The sequence below is a fragment of the Lemur catta genome, chromosome 10 (genome assembly GCF_020740605.2).
Source record: "Lemur catta isolate mLemCat1 chromosome 10, mLemCat1.pri, whole genome shotgun sequence".
Taxonomy (NCBI): domain Eukaryota; kingdom Metazoa; phylum Chordata; class Mammalia; order Primates; family Lemuridae; genus Lemur; species Lemur catta.
In genome coordinates this window covers 22,829,417-22,847,172 of record NC_059137.1, presented here as the reverse complement: position 1 = coordinate 22,847,172, position 17,756 = coordinate 22,829,417, and the positions used below count along the sequence as shown (strand labels likewise).

Below are 17,756 nucleotides of genomic sequence, written 5' to 3'. Positions count from 1 at the left end.
GTCATTGTTCTCCAAGTCTCTCCACATACGAGCTACTCGAGAGCAGGTACCATCCTTTTTTGATTGTTGGTTTGCATGTTTGTTTTTTATTTCGGTGTCCTCAGCCAAGCATAAAGACACAGAAGCGCTCCAAGATTTCGGCTGCATAAAACTGGATTCACAGGGTCTCAGATAAAGTGACCAGAGAACAGATTCTGCTGAATTTGGAAAAGTCAGCGATCTTGCCCTAGCCTTTGAACCTTTACACCACTGTGTCGACTCAGAAAGTAAAGCATGCAGTTCTCTGTGGACCTATTAATACAAGAAATGGTGGGTACAGAATGAATGCCTCATTTTTGTGACTTGACAATCATCCTTCTCCCAACAAATCATAGTCCAAGAAGGCAAAGCAGCCCCTTAACAAAAGGCAATTCTGTTTCAGCTGTTTTACTCCCTTAGTAAGAACACACTATCCTTATCATCTGCTGATTACAGACTTCTAAGGGGGAGGGGGGTCCTCGCTTAATACACCCACAATGAAGCCCGACTATAATGAATAACTCCACCTATCTTCTCTGCTCCCAGAGTGGTTGATAGGCCTTCCTCCACCCATGCCTTGTTTTCTACCTAACAAAAGGCTCACAGATGTTAAACACGTGTTCCAAAATGCCCCTCCTCCCCTGTCTGAGACCCAGATGAAGCACAGCTCTTGTGGAAATATTCTCTGCAGTATTTGTTGTGTGGGTTGTCACACAGCTGGAAACAGTTTTCTTGTTCTTCGTTCATAACAGACATTCACATCACTCTAACAAGAACTCCTAATTGTATAACGTCATACTGCACTGATTCAAGGAGAGCCTAACCAGGCTCTTCTGGCTTCGAACCTCGCTTGCTTAACGGCAGCGTCAAGTATGGCCTTTCTAAAGCAAAAGCAGATAGGGGCAGGCAAAAATGCAGACAGACACACACACAAACGTGTATGTGTACATATAAACACACCCACACCCATCCCACACACATAAATATGCATAAACACACATACATTTCTGTAGGTTTGTGTAAGTAAAAGGACGAGTTTGAAAGGCTATGTAACTAACTGATGACAAAGGGGTTACATCAGATGGGTAAGGTGGATGAGGCACTTTAGACACATCTATGGTGTTTTTATCAATGAATGCGGCTACCTCCTCCTGGTGGGAAGGCTTTCTACTGTGTTTGTATCCCTGAGTGACTTCAACAAGACTGCAAGTGACATACATTAACAAAGCAAAGCACCATGATAGTGTGACCTCAAAATAAGTCTAACTTCCCACAAACACTAGGACTGGGATTATTCTAGGACGCAAGTCATAAACTGAACATAGAAACTCAAACACAAGTTGGGTTAAAGGTAAGAATATTCAAAAATGAATTGGAAGCAAGCCAAGGCTATAGGTAAAACACAGCTGTGTCTGTCTCTAGACTTTACAACTAACAGGTAAATCTTGGCAAAACATTTCAAATTTATAAAACAATGGTGAAGATACTGTGTCTGTGTCTCCTTCCCTAAGAGGGAAAAGCTAACGGGCCCGAAAGCACGGAGAATACTTCGCAGAGTTTGTTCCCAAAACTGAAGAACTCAACAGACATACCCCTATATTTGAAGGCATTTCAAAAGAATTTCTGGTATTAACATAAAGATAGAATGCAAGCTCCAAGAGAGAAGGGACCATACATGTCTTGTTTCCTGCAGTGCTATTTTCCCAGTACATGGTGGGTACTCAACAAATACCTATTGAATGTGGAATGAATGAATGAATGAAAATATAAAGGATTAAATTGAGGAACAAATAGTAAATGGAAACTAGAAGTGGCAACCAGATAATATCAATTCTTATTCTTATTTTACAGATATAAAAAGAGAGGCACTTCGACTTACCCAGCAATAGCAAAACTAGAAATAAAAAGCCTCTTGATCTCCTTTTTCCTCTTCTAGGCTCCCATAGGGTCCTTCCAGACCCTGATCTTGCAGGAGCCTTCCCGGACCCTCCCACCCACATCTCAACCCTGAGGGTCTTTGGTGCTTATCTCTCTTATAACACTTGTTGTGCCGAATTGTAATTATCTGTTAATATGTCTGTAAGCTCCTCCTGGAGGGTAAGAATCTGAAAATTATTCACACTCACCCCTAGTAACAACACCTATTATGTAGCAAGCTGTCAATTAAGTGCTCCTGGGGTTGAACAGAACTTGTTTCCTCTGCCTGTGAACCATGTTTCCCTCCAAAGAGCCAGGAATATCCATTAATGAGGGCAGAATTTTAGAACGGGAGCAGTTAGGGATTTGTCAAGGAGAACCATGTGGACATAGAGAAAGAAAATTGAGTATAGTAGATTGGCATGAAGTAAAATCAAGAGCATTGTTTTGACATCTAAGATAATAAATAGGCTGGGCATGGTGGCTCACACCTGTAATCCTAGCACTCTGGGAGGCCGAGGCGGGAGGATTGCTTGACCTCAGGAGTACCAGATTGGCTTGAGCAAAAGCAAGACCCTGTCTCTACTAAAAATACAAAAATTAGCTGGGCATCATGGCATGCTCCTGTAGTCCCAGCTACTCAGGAGGCTGAGGCATGAGGATCACTGAAGCTGAGTTGTTGGAGGTTGCAGTGAGCTCTGATGACAGCACTGCTTTCTACCCAGGGCAGAAGAGTGAGACTGTCTCCAAAAATAAGTAAGTAAAGCTGGACAAGGTGGCTCAGCACTTTGGGAGGCTGAGGAGGGAGGATGGCTTGAGGCCAATAGTTCCAGACCACCCTGGGCAACACAATGAGACCCCACATCTACAAAAAAAAAATGTTTTAATTAGCTGGGTGTGGTGGCATGCAACTATAACCCCAGCCACTTGGGAGGCTAAGGCAGAAGGATCGCCTGTGCCCAGGAATTCAAAGCTACAGTGAAGTGAGCACACGACTGCACTCCAGCCCAGGCAGCAGAGCAAGACCCATATCAGAAATAAATAAATAAATAAATAAATAAATAAAGAGAAACTTGCTGAAAGGAATGGTTCACAGTAAAGCAGTCCCTGTGTAGTGAATCCTCAACCTTAAGAACCATAGGCACACATAAGGGCCATAATGGAGAAAATTTCCTTTAACTAACAGTTACAACCTTAGATATCCCACCGTAAAGAGTGATCCATGGCCAGATATCATTACTCAAACTTACTTTCTCTTTTAGAGAAAAAGGCTGGGTTTTTTTTATTTTCATAATACAGCAAACACAGCCTGATCTACCTCGTTCAGATTTATTCACGTTTGTCTTCACACTGTGACTAAAGTGATTATAGTTAAGGGTCTGCCCTGTCATTATATCAGGTTTTTAAAAATAGTCTCACAGAATGAAAATAAATTATAACCTAAATACATGAATGCAGTAAAATAGTCTTCCTTCCTTTCTGAAAAAAACAAATTTGAATTTTAGATGAACTTCTGGGCTAAAGCTTCTATAGCACTGGTCAGATGACAGGAACCAACATGCAAGTGGTACGATGATTTTTTTTGGCCCATCTCCACAAGCCAGTAACACCACCACTGCTTTGAAATAATACTAACCTGCTTTAAAAAATGCCAGGGAATTTAATCAAAATTACCACCATCACCACCACCACCATCCCTGCTCCCTCCCCCACAAAAATGTGTCCTAAGAAATAAAGTATACTAACCTAGGGTTCCTGCAACTTAACTAACTTATTAAACAGGCCAAGCTCAAGTTCCTTTACAGAAGATAAAACAAACTGGTGAGAGAATCGTTCATTCCAATTGTATTCAGAAGATAATTAAAGGAGATTAGGTTAGCTTCTTTTTACTATCTCTCTTGGGTAGCTAACATCTCCAGATTCAAGGGCCATGAAAAGACACCCAAATCAGCTCCACTTTCGACATGCAGCTGAAAACCTATCCATTCCCACCTGCGACACAGAGGTACTGGGGTGTGACAGGGAACTTACAGAGCTGCTGAACTCCTCTCCCAAATAGGTCCCACAGAGCTTCTTCCTATCTGAGAGATAATGAACTAAACACTTCAGCTCTAGGGATTTAAAAAATAATAATAAAAACCAGAAGTTGACCAGGAACAACAACAACAAAAAAAAACTCTTAAAGCGGTATTATTGTACAGGGTTGAGCAAGCTACTTCTATTGAAGGTTAAATTTAATAAAACATTCTCACCGTTGTGTCAGCCCTCACTGCAGTACCCAGGGTACTGCTCTCTCCCTCTCCTCTCCCATCTACTCTCCCTCCCATCATTTACAAGGGCATTACCCCATTTTCAAGCTAATAATAATTCTTTTCTTCTGTGCTGCAAATATTCAACCACTGTGGTTAAATACCATGTATAAAATAAACAGGGTCAAGAATGCCAGTTGCCAGAAGACAGACATGTTTAAATTAGCATTAACCAGCAAGCTCTTCCCTAAACAGAGAGAAAGAGAATGTTTTCTTGGTCAGCTCCGTGGCTGCAGAGTGATTCTAACCCACCTATTCAAAAGGCCCCAAAAGGTCCAGATATAACCCAATAGCATCATTAATTTTTACTAAATTAAAAGTCTCAGAAACACAAAGAGCACTATCAATTTGGAGAGAATAGGGAAGAAGAAACCACGTTAGTCTCTTCTACAGCCTTTAAATAATCTGGATAAAATGGCCTAAAACTTAGCAGCCATGAGTTACCATGGAATGTAACAGAATAAGAACCCAGCCACCTCTCAATCATTGCACCCCTTTTTCCCCAATATGGGTTACCCAGTATCTTCCTGCATCTTGGGTTTAAATAATATTCCCTCCTCCCCTCCCCTTCCCCATGTAGCACAGCTCCTTAAAATAACACTCAAGGTCCCCCATAATTTGCCACCTTGTAACTTTCCAGCCTTCATCACCCAGGACTCTGACTACTACCTTCATCTTCACTCTCCCACCATTCATCTTTTAAGAGACGCATCATTGGCCAGGCACAGTGGCTCACACCTGTAATCCTAGCACTCTGAGAGGCCAAGGCAGGAGGATCGCTTAAGGTCAGGAGTTCGAGGCCAGCCTGAGCAAGAGCGAGACCCTCCACCCCCCGCCCCCCCCCACCCCCCCCACTCCCACCCCCCGTCTGTACTAAAAAAAAAAAAAAGAAAGAAATTATCTGGACAACTAAAAATATATATAGAAAAAAAATTAGCCATGCATGGTGGCACATGCCTGTAGTCCCAGCTACTTGGGAGGCTGAGGCAGAAGGATTGCTTAAGCCCAGGAGTTTGAGGTTGCTGTGAAGTAGGCTGATGCCACAGCACTCTAGCCCGGGCAACAGAACAAGACTCTATCTCAAAAAAAAAAAGAGAGACACATCATTCTTCAAGCTCTGTGAAGTCTGCCCCAGAGTTTAAAAAATTCTCCATTCCCTGGCATGCCAAAGGATGGACTTGGACTCTACATCTACCACCCAGTTATGCAATATAGCATGTACATATTCAGTATACATACTAAAGCATCTATTCCTCCTGCATTGTAGCTCTTGCTGGAGTTTCCTTGTCATCATCCTTGTATCTGCCACATGAAAAGAATTCAGCATTATTTGTCAAATTAAAATTTCCTTCTTTTCTCCCAACTTTCTAAGACATCCATAATAGTTTTCCATATTTATATAACAACACTACAGGGACTTTTGGTGTAACAGGATATGTAAAAATAAGAAACTACACAGTAGTATGATGCTGACTTAACAAGACCAGAGCGCTTTTCAGACTCTAAACCAAGAGCTTATGTTTGAGTTTTTATTACATCACACTTCACTTTATAAATAAATCATGTTCCTCAAGGGTGTGGGCATATTGATAGCAAAAAAAAAAAAAAACATTAAAGACAGGCCACACATCAAGCATGGACATTAAAATATTGACCTCAAACTGAATTCCAAAAGTGCTATTTGCTGAATACTTGGAGCTTCCCAGTGAAAATGATACAGTGTATTCTGCCCAGATTGCAACTTTCCTTACTAAGCATTTGTAATGATTTTTGGCCCTAAATATCACTAACTTCAGGCTGAATGTGATTGTGTATCAGAAAGTCTTAGCAAGTGAGATTTTTACTTTCTTTGCATGTTCCAGTAGATCAGTACAGAAGAGATTCAGTAAAACCTTGCAACGTCTAAGGTATAATTTGAAAAAAAAAATCAAATTAGTTTTTGGAAAATATTAGCTTTGAATGAAAATAGAAATTTTGAAAGAGCTGCCACTTACATTCCCACCTCTGTTATTTTTTCCCATCACTCCCAGGGATACTGAAATCCATGCTGAGCGCCCACAGCACTGGGCTGCAGCTGTTTCTCTGAGAGACAATGATGCACATGAAAAGCCCATCAGGTGATAATAGAGGTCAGACTCCAAGGACCACCCTGACTTCTCCTTAGCCAAACAGACTCACAAGCTTTAAATAATAAGAGTAACGAGATTGATGCAGGCAGGAGGAGTATTACTGATTGCCTTGAGGAGGAGGAAAGAAAAAAATGAAAGAAATCAGCTCCCAACTATAGGTTCTCTCTCCTCCAGGCATCCCCTGTTGCTGGATTTTTCCCACCTTCTTGGCCCTCCTGCCCTCTCACTTCCCTTTACTCCGTACCTGCTGTGCTAACATGGGACTACCACCCACCGGTTTCTAGATATTTGGGGAGCTGGAAGGAACAGCAAAGATTCGTCAAATACCTTCCATTTTCCAGATGAGGACACCGAGCTGACCTGGCTAAGGTCGCACCGCTAGGGGACGCGGCGCGCGTGCGGGCTCGGATTCTGACAACCCAGGTTCCGCCTGCTCCTCAGCCGGTACTGTACTGCCTCACCCTACCTCCTCCTCTTGCTACTTGGCGTCTTTATCCTCAAATTAAATGGCATCAAGAAAAATGCAGCCTTAATATACTTAAAACGCTGATCATTATTCAGTTTTGCATTTGGGGCAATTATGCTCACTCCTACCCGGACTCGGAGAACCAAGGGCAGAGTAAGGAGGTGACATTACATCTGTGTGTGCGTGTGTTTTAGTGGAATTTGTTTGGATCAAACAGCCATAACTCTAATATACACCCTTTTTCCTGGGGACTCAATCTTTTATCTGACAAGGGAAGAACTTCTTACAAGAATTTGGAATTTTCCGAGTGCAGAGTCTCGCTTTAACCAGAATGGCAGACTTTAAATCTCAGATCTCTAGCTTCATAGTTATGCTTACGCTTAGCAAATGACACGCAAATAGGTGAAAAACAGACCGTGATTGCCCGAAGGAATGGAGGACTCTGCTCTAATAAACTAGTTATGTTTTCGATATTTACGTTTACAAATATGCATCTATTCCAATGGTAAACAAAGCATTCATAGTGAAACAAGACAGCACCCGCATTTACGATAAATCCATGGATTTCAACAAAAAGTAAAATAAAGAGGAGGAGCAGCAGACAGCAACAATCTCGGGCCCCAGACAGGGAGGCAGCAACAAGTCCTGAATGCCTACACTCTTAACATATCAAAGGCCAAATGGCAGCAAAGAAAAACAAGATTAAACTTCAAATCCATTCACAACAAACGAGTCCTACATAAGCTAAAGGAGCCTGTTGATTTCAAAACCATCGACTCAAAACCAAGTCCGTCCCTTGCCTGTTACTTGCTAAGTTACTTGCTAAGCATGTTTGTTAGGCGGCTGGACAGAAACTTAAGTGAAAATCCTCAGCCTGGGAGGGACGACCGAGTCGACTGCGGGAAGCAAGGAGTGCGGGAGTCCGCGCCTTCAGCAGCTCTGCGCTGCGGGGTGCGGGGACCTCCCCCCGGCCGTCCACGTCCACCGGAACGCGGCTCTGGGGGAACCTCGAAGGCCCCTCGCAAGCCTTCCCATGCCCCCACCCCGATCCAGGTAACCGGAGGCCACCTACGTGTCACTTGGGCGGGTCTCGGCCGCAGACACTGCGCACAGCGCGGGCCCCAGGGCGCACTGACCTGGCCGAGGGACAGGAGAGCCGGCGGCCCGGGCGGCTGCGGCCACTTCCCTCCCGGGGCTCGGTCAACTGGTCTGTAAAGGAGGCCCGGAGAGCCTCGCTTCCCGCAGGCCGGCTCGTGTGTACGCACACCCACCCACACCCGGCACGGGCGAGCGCGCGCGCTCACACTCGCGCACGCACAGCCACAAAGCCCGTCTGCGGCTGGCCAGTGCGAGCCGGGCGCGCCGTTTGGCGGCTGAGCGGTCGCCGCGGCCACTGGCTCCGCGCCCAGGGGGCGCCGTCCCCCAGCCCCGCACCGAGTCCTCTTTACCTGCGCTCGCCGCCGCCGCCGCCGCCGCGCGTCCCGCTCCCGCCGCCCCCGGGCTGGCTTCAGGCCGCGCGGCCAGTCCCGGCGGCCCCCGCCCCGCCGCCAGCCGAGCCCGGCCCTCCGCCCGCCCCTCGGCAGTCGCCCAGAGCGGGGCCGCCCCCAGCGCCCACCCCGCTGGGGGCCCGTGCGCAGCCGGGAGGCTGGGGAGGGCTCTGCAGCGCCGGGCCCAGTCCGCCCAAGATCCGGGCAGCGCTCTGCACCGGGACGCGGGAGTCGCAACTCCGGGAGTGTCAGCCGCCGCGCGGCCCCTCCGGCCCCGGCTTTGGCGCGCTGGCAGGGGCGGCGGAGGAGGGGGCGCCGAGGGAGGGCCGAAGAAGCGGCGCCTACGCCAGCCTCCTTTCTTCCTCCGCCTCCTTTCTTTTCTGCTTGCTCCACGTAGCAACTCCCGCACCCCTGGACTCCCTGCCCCCAGCTCGTCCCCTTACCTGTTGTGACGCCCCCCGCGCCCCTATCCCTCTCCTCCCCCATTCATCTGCTGAACTCCCCGCCTGCGGGTGGGGGGTCACCTAAGCCTCCCATTCATTACCTTACCAAACTCCGCCGCCCCAGACGCGACACACCCGCGGCGGGACACCCGCGGCCGCCAGCTCGGGATCCCACCCCACCCCCTCCTGTGCTCACCCCAGCGCCGGACAGCTCACGGGACTCCAGTGGGCTCCCCTGCACGCTGCGTCTTCATTTTGCCGCTCTCCTCTTCCCACTTGGAAAGCTCTGGAACACATCGCGGAGCCCGCAAATCCCCTGAAGTGTGGCCTGCCTCTCTCGTAGTTCAGTTGCTAAACTTTCCTGAAGGCGCAAAGTTTCTCTCGGCGCCGCCCCTCACTGGAGGCTGCAAAGGACGGAGATTTGACTTTGCTGCTAGAAAAGGTGTGTCAGTTTCTCTCTGATTTTTCCATTGACTGGCTCTGCAGCCCACAGCAAGTATGACTCTGCTCCCCTAGTTCTCCATAGCCACGATTATAAATGGCTCTTCCGCTTCCCCAGCATAACTTTGCAAGTGCAAACTATCAATTTTAGTAGGAGTAAGGGCGGGGACTGTGCACCTGGAGGTGTGGGCGGGAGGGCGCGGGACCAAGGCCTAGGGATGTTTTTCTAGAGAGTGGCAGCCACAGGGATTCAGCCAGGTCCTATAATGACACGCACTCCAGGGCGATTCTCCAGCCACGCCACCACACCCATCCACCTCCCACCCTGACTTCTTCACCGCTAAGGCCACCGCATATCAAAAGTAGCTGCTTGGAAGTAAAAGCTTCCTCAGCTCTCGCCGTGAAATGGCACCTAGGACGGCAGGACAGCAGTAGTAAGGCCAGGGGATGCGGCAGGACTGATACGGCTACGTCTAAGAGAGAAATTCAGGACAGCGAGGGAGGGCTGCGTTGGTGGTGGTCACCCGGTAATCTCGGGCTTTGCAGAAGGGAAAGGTCATTGTAAACCGCAGTGGGCGGGGGGGGCAAGACTTCTTGAAAGGGGATGGAAACTTTTCAAGTCTCTAGTGAGTTATGCTTTGAAGGGACCAGGACCGTTTCCCGCTAGTGACTACTTAGAGCTCTGACCAAGCTCATGTGGTTTTCACAGGATGCTCAAGACTCGCTGGCCGGGTGCGGTGGCTTACGCCTGTAATCCTAGCACTCTAGGCGAGGCGGGAGGATCGCTCAAGGTCAGGAGTTTGAGACCAGCCTGACCAAGAGCGAGACACCCCCCCCCCCGTCTCTACTAAAAATGGAAAGAAATTATGTGACAGCTAAAATATATATAGAAAAATTAGCCGGGCATGGTGACACATGCCTGTAGTCCTAGCTACCCGGGAGGCTGAGGCAGGAGGATCGCTTGAGCCCAGGAGTTTGAGGTTGCTGTGAGCTAGGCTGACGCCACGGCACTCACTCTAGCCCGGGCAACACAGCGAGACTCTGTCTCAAAAAAAAAAAAAAAAAAAAAGACTGACTGCTGCTAGTCATTTATTAATCAAAGCTGTTTCCTTTTTAAAAACAATCATTCAAATCCTTTTTAACACCAACTTTAAACGAGTCTGCTTTCTTTCCTTTCCCACCAATATATGATTTAAAATGTGAAAAAAATGAATGTTAATAATATATGCACAGTGCCAATATGTTCATTCATGCACAACACCAGTATGTTCACGTACAGCATGTAGAAATGCATGTAAATACTTATAAAACCACTCTCTTATCTCACAAATAATGATAGGGGTTGATCTTAAACTGTAAGAAATATTATACTGGAATGAATAGGAAAATGTCCACTACAAAAACTAAGTATCATAAAAAGTATAGATTGATAAGAAAAGAATATACTTGAAAGGTGCTTTTATATATTTTTAACCATAGCTATACTCAATTCAGAAAAATATCACTTATTAACTAATTTTCCTGTCTCCTTCTTACCATACATTCTTACTAAGTTTCTCAATACCAATACTTCTTTAATAAAAAGAACATTTTAAAATTATTTCCATAACCTTTCCCCATAAATCAAAGGTAAAGTACAAGTGAGTTTCTCACCTACCATCCAGCTTGAATATTTTTAATATATTGATTTTGTTTCTTACCTTCTTAAGGAGTACAGTTGCTTCTGCTTCAGCTACATATTAACTACCTTAACTACTCTGTGGTCCCTTCTAACATCAAATGGGGAGATCTGTCCATACAAGATATGTGTATTCAAGAGTACGTTATTTGCTGTAAAACCCTATTTCCTCTTTATTTGGTGTACTACGGTCCTAAAATGAAGTGGAGAACAAAATAAAAGGTCTGTTCAGACAGATCTGTCTTCCTGACAAGTGTGGACCTGTCTGAATGAGACTGCTTCTGCAGCCAGCTTTAGACCAATAACTTTAAAATCAAATGTAGGTTGTATGTCCAGTGTAAAAGCAGAGAGAAAACGAAATACAATACAGAATCCAGTTTAGCATATAGATTAATGCATCAAAAGTAGTATTGTGTTTCAAATGAGCTAGTGTTATCATCTGTAAAATGGAATACTAATAATACTAGTGCAGTTTGTTGTATAGGGTTCCAAGTTGTCGTTATCAAAGTAAAACAATATATTGGAATGGGCTTCTTAAAACACTAACGGCAATCATGTTGTTTTAGTGAAAGCCAGGGAGGATACCTTGATAAACTTTCTTGAATGTTTTCACCTATCTGTAGTCCTCTTGTCATTCAGACTTAGTCCTTTTCTTGGAGAGTCATCCTGGTGCTTTCTGATATACCCTTTCTCTCCTATCCTCTGCCAAGCACTGTTTCTCTAGATTTGTTTCTTAAAATGACTTCAGCTGTGCCAAAGACCCAAAGAATCTCGTGCTGTCAAACATGACAAAAATATTCTCAGCAAAATGAAATTTTGATGAGGGATATTTCAAGTGGAGTTTTTACGCCAATGTCTTGGAGGACACAATAGACTTTGTCAGATTATCGATGTTATCTAGTGATCCAAGGACTATAATTCAAGACTCATTAAGAATTTAAAAATTGGCTGTCACTGCCTTTGGCACTATTATTTGGTCAAAAGAGTTTGCCAGTCGTGCCAAACTCATGGAAGAGTTCCCTCTTCCTCCCTCTGTTCCCTTCCCTCTGGCAAAAAGCCTTTGAAATTTTCTGCTAGAGAGTAATCAAAACTATCAGTAAAAAGATCTGTTGGAAACTTTCCCTCCAGTCTATTAAGGTAGAGACTGATTCAAAGAATACATTTTGGTGAAACAATACCCTGAGAGAAAGCCTGCTTGAGAAAGTTTTTCAGAAGCCCAGGGCATAAGTTTCTTTCCTCTTAAAATGGGGTATTTGTGCCTCTCTGGTGTTTTTCCCTTGGCTAGAAAGAAAGCATTCCCCTTAGGAAACCTTTCTATTTTAAAAGCCCAGTGGCAGAGGTGGGTGGGGCAGTTCCATTTAGTAAAAAATAACACTTCAGGGTGGAGGTGGCATAAGGAAACTTCAAGAATGGGGAGAAGTTAGGTTTGTGCATGTGGATGCCTACTCTGAGGACAGGGGCTGCAATGAAAGCCTGAAGCAAAGTGACTGTGTTCACCTTCTTATCACATATATCTGAATGAGTAATCTGGGTAATGTCAGAAGCAGGTCAAGGGCTAGCAAATCCTTTCTCTGCAGTCTTTCTCATTCAAGGTAAAAAGGCTTAGATCTAAAACAAAGGTTGGGGAAGAAAATGAAAAAGAAAAAAACTTATATATGTGTGTGTTATATACACAATTTTAGACCCAATAATAATAAACCTGGACACAATGAAACCATAGTAAGGCTCAATAAAACAGAAAGCTAGTTCTGTAGAACAATTATAAAATAGGTAAATTTCTGGTAAAACTGACAATGAAAAAAGAGAAAAGACACAAATAAGACTATGAATGTGGAAATTCTAATTGTAGTTTTAGTAGAATTTTTTTAATACTTACAGTACTGTGAACATTTAAAAACTTAGCTGAAATAGATACTTTTTAATGAGAAGTAAATTAGGAAAATGTATTGATTCAAAAAATAAAGAGCCAGGCCCAGTAGCATGTGCCTGTAGTCCCAGCTACTTGGGAGGCTGAGCAGGAGGATCACTTGATTCCAGGAGTTCAAGGCCAGCCTGGGCAACATTGTGAGAATGCATAAAAATTAAACAAATTAAAAATAAAGAACATGAATGTATTTAAGCCCATTAAATAATTTGAATCCTTATTTCTAAATCCACCTACACAAAAAGTCAAAGTTTTGGTGAGCAAGATTTACCAAATCTTCATGGACAAATAACCTCTATTCAAATGGTTTCAACACATAGAAAAAGAAGAAAAGCATCCTATCCTTTTGTAAACTAATAAAATCTTGATACCAAAATCAGACAAAGACATAGAAAGAAAAATAATAGACCAATTTCATAAGGAGTAAAAAATTTTAAATTCTACATATAATATTCTCAAACCAAGTTCAGCAATGTGTTTTCACAAAATACATCATAAACACATTGGATTGACACCGTATATGTGCAAATGGTTTAATATCAGAAAATATAAATTAATTCACTATTCATTTATTTTTTTAATCTTAGCAAAGTAAGAATAGGGAAGAATTTCCTGAATGTGATAAAGAGTTACTACCAACAACCTAATTCTAGAAACACATTCTTTCAAATAATATATGGCTTCTTCTAACATGCTGGATTTTTGTGAGATCTAGTAGCTGATAGGATGTCTGCCTCAAGTCCTACAATGAGTACTCCAAGAAATATGAACACTATTATGCCACCCTGTGCAATAATGGGGAAGAGGGTTTTCCTACATCATGTGTATTTTATGTCATTTCTGTTGTTTTGCCATGATGGCCCAATATACCTTCTAGAGCAAGGTGGAAACAGCTGTGCTAATGTTCCCTTAACAGGAGGCTCTTAAACATTTCTGGGTAGAGAGTCACCCCTGTAAGACCCTAATCAAAGCTATGAAACTGTTTTACACATAAATGTAGAGTATACTATATTGTAGGAGAGGCTTCTAGCTACAATATCCATTCTTGCCTTCTTGGGCACCAGCTCTACTGGATTTCCCAGCCTCTCTTGCAGTTAGTTGAGGCCATTAACTGAGTTCTCTCCAGTAGAATGTAAGCATAGTGCCTTCTGCCAATCCTGAGAGTACCTATAAAATCCCATGTGTGCTCCTCCATCCATACTTTTCACCCCTTCTGGATGACTGGGATGGTGGTGCCCACACCAGCCTCAGAAGCCACAGGGTGAAGATGATGAGCACAGAGTCCTGACACCTAAATGTCCATGTGAAGAAGTGCCTCTCTGCTGACATGAGTGCCCACCCTGGACTTTCATGTAAACTCTAAATTTCTTGTTCTTTGGGCCACTACATTTTAAGAATCTATCTGTTACCTCAGTTTAACTAATGTATATGTTCACACATATTTTGAATGTAATCTCAGGGGTTCAATGACACCTTGTAGTCTAGAGTGTGGATAGCTCAGAGAAAAGGACTCAAAGGTATTGCCCTCTACCGTGAGCACTCACCAGAAGTGGGCAAGTTAGAGATGCTATACCTTTGCACAAACTCTGCCTGACTAGGCACTGATTATATTTAACTGAATGGCTCTGCCAAACCTCCTGCATTTCTCAGAGGCTAACATATACTCTGTCAGGTACAGAGACAGAGTAGATCCCAAAGATTTTTTTTTAAAAGGACACAAATGGAAGACTAGTTAGCAGTATCAGGAACAAACTACTAATATACATAACAACATGGATGAATCTCAAAAACATGCTTAGCAAAAGAAGATAGATGCAAAATAGTACATACTATATGATTTCATTTTTATGAAGTTTGAGAATAGGCAAAACTAATCTATGATAATAGAAACAGAACAATGGTTGCCTACAGGGCGGGGGTTGACTGAAAAGACACACACGGAAACTTTCTGCAGCTAGGGCAATGTCCTGTATCTTATTTTGAGTGGTGATTACATGGGTGTATATAACTGTCCAAACTCATTGAACTGAACATTTAAGATTGGTAAAATTTGTTGTTTGTAAATTATACGTCAATAATATATTTTTGATTGCAAATGAAATTTATTTGGATCTATCCATACAATAATATTTCTAAAACAAACTATTATGGAATAATGTTCAGCCATGAGATCCTTTGGGGGCTACTACTGTGATTAACCACATATTGACACTACACCACCTAAGAGCAGAAAATGACAGTACTCCTATGGAAAACCAAGACACACTATAAATATGTCCTAAGACAAATTAACTTTTTAAAAATAAGTCAATAGTTTATTCCTATGCATAAAGTCTGTGATTCCCCATAGCTAGCATCCTAATTCTATATATTAATAACTATGAGATATACTTCTACAATCAATTGTGTGTAGTTTTTTCTGTCTTTAGTAGGATATAATAATTATATGGTAGGACTCTATTTTTAGGTTTTTATTCCATTTTGTCTTCTCCCTGTATTTCCACTTTCCCCTTTCTTGTTGAATAGTAATATGGTCTGTGCTTACTGCTCAGGAAAGTACGTGATGGGACAGAGAACAGAAAGGCCAAAAATCTTGACAGAAAGACTAGGAGGAGATTTACAGAGTGGTATGACTAGACCTGAAGGTAAAACAGTTTCCCCAGACTTTAGAAACAGACACTCTACAAGTGGGAGAGTGACAGAGAGAGATCTGTATACACCAAGAGCAGAGGGCTCATCTTCCCTACTTCCTGGCAGCAAGATTGGGGAGATAGCAAGACCCCAGAGAAGAAAGACTGCAAGGAATATTTAGGTAGATGGGGCCTAGAATAGCTTAGTAACAGATGTTCACATTCAATGGACATAGCACCAAGGGAACTTGAACAAAGGAAGTCTCAAAGGTAATGTCTAAGAGCCAAAGCTAGCTGGACCGTCTCCAACACATTGCCACCATATAATCTGTGGAATGGCAACTGACCTGGGTAGGTGTGTATAACTAATTCCCTAAGATTGGAAGAAAACTCCAAAAGAGCTGAGCTCCTATTTCCCCACCAACCATGAAGAATAAGAGATCCAGAATTTGAATTTAATCTGACATAAAGAAAAATACTTCTTGAATACCTAAGGTTTTTTTTTCCTGTTTTTCCTTCATGGAATACTACTCGGCCATGATATCTAAGTTTATTGACTGAGATTCACATCCACTGTATTCGCTTGATAGGGCTGCTATAACAAAGTACCACAGACTGGGTGACTTAAACAACAGAAATTTATTTTCTCACGGTTCTGGAGGCTTGAAGATCAAGGTGTCAGCCAGGTTGTTTCTTCTGAGGCCTCTCTCCTTGGCAAGCAGATGGCCATCTTCTCCCTATGTCTTCACCTGGTCTCCCCCCTCGGTCTGTATGTTGTCCATGTCCTGATCCCTTCTTCTCACAAGGACATGAGTCATATTGAATTAAGGCCCACCCATATGATCTTATTTACCTTAATTACCTGTTTAAAGGGCCTATCTTTAACTACAGTCACATTCTGAAGCACTGGGGTTTAAGACTTTGACATATGAATTTGGGTCCAGGAGGACACATTTCAGCCCATAACACCCATTAAGTGTGGAGTTCTCATCCATGATTACCAAGAAACCCTGGACACTTTGTGTCCGCACCATGCAAAGATTACAAACCCTAGAATACGAACCAATTTAATATGAGACATACAACCTGGAGAGGATTACTATACAGACAAGAGGTGATCTCAGAAGTTTCTGCTAATTTGCAAGGTACACATGGACGGTAATGAGTTTGAAACAGTAACAGAGAACACTTTAAAATGCCTGAGAAGATGCAGTGTGACCAGAAGAAAGGAAGTGATCACACTTGAGCCTTGATAGAATTTGCTGAAGAGTTAATTCATCTCCAATCTTCAAGAAAATATCTAGAAAGGAAGGGGTATGAAAAGTTATCTTCAAAACTTGTTTCAGAGACTTAAGTTTCTCAAAAAGATTAACAACAATAAAAATAACTGTTGGGTGCAGTGGCACACACTTGTAATCCCAGCTACTTGGGAGGCTGAGGCAGGAGGATCACTTGAGGCCTGGACTTTGAGGCTGCTGTGAGCTATGTTGTCACCATTGCACTCTAGCCTGGTTGACAGAGCAAGAATCTCTCTCTCTCTGAAAAAAAAAAAAAATCCATTTTAAAGTGTAGTAAAAAAAAAAATTATCCAATATTTAATTTAAATCTTTTTAGAAAAATTAACTGATTATCATTAAGACTGTATCCTGTATCTAGCCTGTATAACAGGGCAATTCTTTAAAAAAAAAAAAAAAATTGCCTTGAAAAAAAATTCTTTCTGAGACATTGAAACCTCCTTATCCCCAATCCCTTGCATGCTACAAATATATTTGAAGCTCCTTCTTTTCGAGTTCTCTTGAAAAAAGGTCTGAATTTGAAACATGAACAATGGAAGAGTAAAAACAAAACAAAACTCTTCTGGTAATTTTAACCAGCCACAAGTGGCGAGGGTAAACTTCCTTCGTGAAAGCTTCTTGCCTAGAGGTGGAATTGGGTCATTATGTCTGTACAATAACTGCCCCTACAAACAACATATGAATGCCAGATGGTTGGACCTGTTCCATTAAGAAACTGATGTTTTCATTGTTTGGAACTTGATTTTGCAGCTTTCTCCATATAGTGATTTGATTGCAGCATTCAGAACCTTTGAGAGCTTTCCCATAAATTATTCCACCCCTTGAACGTGAAACTAGGGTAGGCTTATTAGCCTGTTTTTCCATTGGTATGTCATTCCCACTTTCTTACGCAGATGTGGGTAATTTAGGCAGGATTCATAAAAAGAAAATGTGGGTTGTGCTTTGGTCGTTTCCTCAAGGAACTTGCTACCAAATAATTCTTCTCTCACTTTGTCCATTGAATATTTATGTATGAATTT

General features: G+C 43.0%; 1 protein-coding gene across 1 annotated transcript in view; it reads right to left on the bottom strand.

Moving 5' to 3' along the window:
* Positions 1 to 9,257, bottom strand: part of LPAR1 (lysophosphatidic acid receptor 1) — a 124,959-nt gene extending 115,702 nt beyond the window's left edge. The window contains exon 1 of the mRNA XM_045563644.1: positions 8,966 to 9,257. The gene's annotated coding sequence lies outside the window, so the exon portion shown is untranslated. The remainder of the gene's footprint in view (positions 1 to 8,965) is intronic.
* Positions 9,258 to 17,756: the final 8,499 nt, after the last annotated feature.